Source organism: Jaculus jaculus, chromosome 10 (assembly GCF_020740685.1).
Source record: "Jaculus jaculus isolate mJacJac1 chromosome 10, mJacJac1.mat.Y.cur, whole genome shotgun sequence".
NCBI lineage: Eukaryota > Metazoa > Chordata > Mammalia > Rodentia > Dipodidae > Jaculus > Jaculus jaculus.
In genome coordinates this window covers 79,863,486-79,868,082 of record NC_059111.1, presented here as the reverse complement: position 1 = coordinate 79,868,082, position 4,597 = coordinate 79,863,486, and positions in this window count along the sequence as shown.

The following is a 4,597-nucleotide window of genomic DNA, read 5'->3' as shown; positions in this document are numbered from 1 at the left end:
AGCAAGGGTGCTGTTTTCCTGATGACCCAGATACCAGCACAAAGTTGAAGGAGACCAACATAGAGAAAAATCAACTCCTACCAAATCAGAGAGCCAGAGCCTCAGAGGCCCCCAACACCTCATCACTGAAGCAGACACAAAATGAACCCAACATGGCTCAGGGAAATTTTGCGGAAAATGGGGCAGAAAGAATGTCAGAGCCACATGTTGAGTCATGATATGCAGAGACATTTATCATACCAATAACTGTGGGCTAACTCCACAATGCATGACCCATATACCTCAACAAGGAGGGGCCAATGGGGAGGGGGTAGGTCATGGATGAGCCTAATAATGGTACCAAACTGCCTGTTTTTGCTGAATAGAAAACTAATTAAAAAAAAAAAAAAAGAAGTGAGGCATGGCAGCACACATCTGTCATGCCAGTGTTCCACAGGTGGAGGCAAGAGGATTGAGAGTTGGAGACCAGTCTGAGAAACAGAGGAAAACTATTAAAAAAAAAAAAAAAAAAACACAAAAAAAATAGTTTAAAATACTGTCCACAAAGATAACTGAGGAACTATATCTTTTATTATTTATCCTTCAAAACTAATTTGACAATCTTAGGTGTTGTAAAATGCATTCTAGTAGATGGTTTAAAAATAGACTTTTTATTATGTTTATAGTGTCAATTCTAATAATGGAAGCTCTGAGTATGTGTAATCCAATTAATCAAATTCTAAATAATAAAGTACATTTTGTATTAGTAAAAAAAAAAAAAAAAAGGAAGAAATGCTTATAAACTGAATTCAATTACACATCAAAAGCATTTTTTTCACCTTAATCAGGTAGGTATTATCACTGGGATGCAGTGATGGTTCAACACATAGAAATAGGTCAACATAATAGACCACATGATTAAACTTAATCATAAGAACCACATGAACATCCCAGTTGATTCAGAGAAGGCCTTTGATAAAACATAATACCATTTCTTAATCAAAATACTGGAGAGAATAGGCATGGAGGGATTATATCTCAACACAATAAAGGTTATATATAAAGTACCTAAAGCCCAAATAATACATAATGTGGAAAGACTTAAGGAGTTCCCATAGAAATCAGGAACAAAACAGGGGTACCCATTCTCACCACTGCTCTTCAGTATAGTGCTAGAATTCCTAGCCCAAACAATAAGACAGGAGAAAGAAATAAAAGGGATAAAAATTGTAAAGGAAGAGTCAAGTTAGCCCTGTTTTCAGATGACATGATCTGATACATAAATGACCCGAAAGTCTCATCTCAAAACTTCAAAAGTTGATTAATTTCTTCAGCAAGTGGAAGGAAACAAAATCAACACACAAAAATAAGTAGCCTTTCCATATTCAAAGGACAAACACACAGAGAAAAAAATCAGCGAGGTTGTCCCATTTTCAATAGCAACAAGAACAATAAAATAACATGGAATAATACTATCCAAGGATGTGAAAGACCTATATAATAAAAAATTTTAAAAAATGAAAACCTCAAGAAAGAAAGAAAGAAGAAAAACTTGAGAAGATGGAAAGAACTTCCATGATCCTGGTTATGTAGAATTAATATTGGGAAAATGGTAATTCTACACAAAGCAACATACAAATTTAATGCAATACCAAATAAAAACTCCAGCATTGTTCTTCACAGTAACAGAAAAAAAAAATGATCCTAAAAAGTTCATAAAAATGGGAGCAGTCCACAGATATCCAAATATATTCTGAGGAAAAGAAATACTTCTGGAGATATCACTATACCCAATCTAAAGCTGTATTGTAAACCATTGTACCAAAACAGCATGGTACAGTCATAAAAACAGAAACATAGAACAATAGAACAGAAATGAAGATTCAGACTTTAAGTCAAGTAAATATAGATACTTGATCTTTGGCAAAAGTACAAATAAAGTATATTGGAGAAAAGATAACATCTTCAAAAATTTCTCCAGTTCTTGAACTGGAGGGATTGCTTAGTGGTTAAGGCATTTGCTTGCAAAGCCCAAGGACCCAGGTTCAGTTCCCCAGGACCCATGTTAGCCAGATGAACAAGGGTGCATAAGCATCTAGAGTTTGTTTGCAGTTGGTAGAGGCCCGGGCATGCCCATTTTCTTTCTCTCAGTCTCTTTCTCTCCCCCTTTCTCTGTTAAATAATTTTTTTAAAGTTTAAAAAAAATGGTTCTGGACAAATTGGATAACCATGTGTAGAAAAATGAAACTAGACCCACTCATCTCTACACACAAAAAAAAAAATCCAAATGGATTAAAGAGCTTAATATAAGACATGAAACTTTCCAAGTACTGGGAAAAAAAAAAAAATGTAGGAAGTCCTCTCCATGACACAGGAGTTGGGTAAACACTTCATGAATAAAACCCCAGTAGCCTAGGAAATTAGTCACTCAACCAATGTGATCTCATGAAGCTAAAAAGCTCTCTCACAAACATACCGTAAACAGAGACAATATGTTGCCCACAGACACAAAACTAAATCCAAAATGAATCAGTACCACAGAAACCATTATACTTGGAAATAGACTAAAGATACAACCCAAGCTGGAGGGATGGCTTAGCTTGCCTGCAAAGCCAAAGGATCCCAGTTCAATTCCCCAGGACCCACATAAGCCAGATGCCCAAGGTGGCTCATGCATCTGGAGTTCATTTGCAGTGGCTGGAGGCCATTCTCTCTCTGTCTATCTCTATCTTTCTCAAATACATAAAATATATTTGAAATATAAAAAAAAAATGATACAACCCTCAAAATGAGTAAGAGGGGAGCAGCTGAAAAGAAGGTTCCTCAAGAGGGTGGGGTGAAGCCACCCTTATAACTTATAACTTGTTATAACTTGTAACTCCCAGTACCAGAAATTTGTTGCTATCCACAATGAGCAGTTGATCAAAGAGATCTATGAAATCCCTGAAACAAAACAGGCTTTTTCAAGGCATTTGATTACACACCTGAGGCAAAAGTAAGACCCTATTGTTGAAGACACCAAATGCTGCCAACACAGATCATGGAGATAGACCTGGCTGGAATCTGGAAGAAAGTCAGTCCCCAGTGTTCCTAGAACTGGAAAGCACTACATGAGCTACTGGGGCAAAGTGGCTAATAATGGTCTGAGCTACCAGAGGTCTAAGCTACTCAGAAGCAAACACCCTGACAAAATGTACATGCCAGTCCAACAGTGTCACATAGCCTTGGTGGGTAACCAATAGCTTTCTGATTGGTTAAGAGATCCACTCAGTGTAAAGGAACCCATATCTGGAATTGGGAACCAGATCAGAATTCCATGGAGACAAAGATTATGTTCTCCAGTGTCAACCTCTCACTAATATTTGGCTAAAAGAATGGTTACATGCATCATATTCTCCCCAAATTAAAAATGCTTATCCCAATTAAACTATGCTGACTTCACTCTCTGTTTGAGAATCTGTTCTTCTTTTTCATAAGGTAGTGAGACCCAAGGGGACTTGGCACTTCAGCCAAGCCCCAGCTGAAACCACAGAGTAATTTGGGAGATGAGCCAGAGTGTTGTTTCCATGGCGAGCCTAACAATCAGCACCAGGATGAAGGAGACAGACACTGAAGATACTCAACACTTACTAAAGCAGAGATCTAGAGGCTCCTAAGAGCTCATCATTGAAGTAGACTTAAAATTCACCCACATACGGATGGCTCTGGGAATTTAGGGGAAGAGGGGCAGAGAGATTATAAGAGCCACAGGATGCAACATTGTTCCCAGTGGCATGCCACTCCACCAAAAAAATAAATAACTGAATATTTCTCCCACAATGCATAAACCACAATCCCATAGGGAATACCTGCAACCGCACTGAGGAGGATCCCCAGCAGAATGGGAACAGTGATGAGGAAAAAGGGCACCAACACATGATGTATCCATATAAAACATGTTAATAAAAATAATTTTAACAATAAGAAGATTTAAAAACTTAGATAAACTAAAATATTTTTTTTAACCTTAAATTGAAAAGTCTGACTTAAACAGAAAAAGCTTCCAGTTAACTACTCTTTCTTCATGGTATCCTAAATATAAATTAAAATAGAAGGATAACCAGGCTTTGGGAGAAAGCTTGTTACAATGAAGGAAGTGTTGCAAGTAGACAAAATAAAGCACCTTGCATAAGATAATGATTCTACAGACTGATAAAAAATTAACATTGTAAGAAATAAATAAAGTACACAGTGATCTTTAAGGAAATGAAGTCAAATCCTAATAAATTATGCATGATTCACAGAAGCAACAAAGAAGCTTTGCATATTAAAATAGTAATGCAGAAATGATTGCCAAGACAGAATTTTACTAAGATTAAGAAAATATTCAGGAGAAAAAAAAAATGGTAAAAATATTAGGTAGAAGAGAAAAATCAGTATGAGTCATGGATATAGGTCATGCAACCTCCAAATAATTGAAAATTCTGGAAGTTGTGAGAGAGAAAAATGCAGGAAAATGACAGAAATATTAAACCATTTCACAACTTATTCCTAAGATTCTCTATAAAATCTGAATACCTATATATTTGATAAATTTGATTAAACTAGTAAATGATATTTCAAAATAGATTCTAAATGA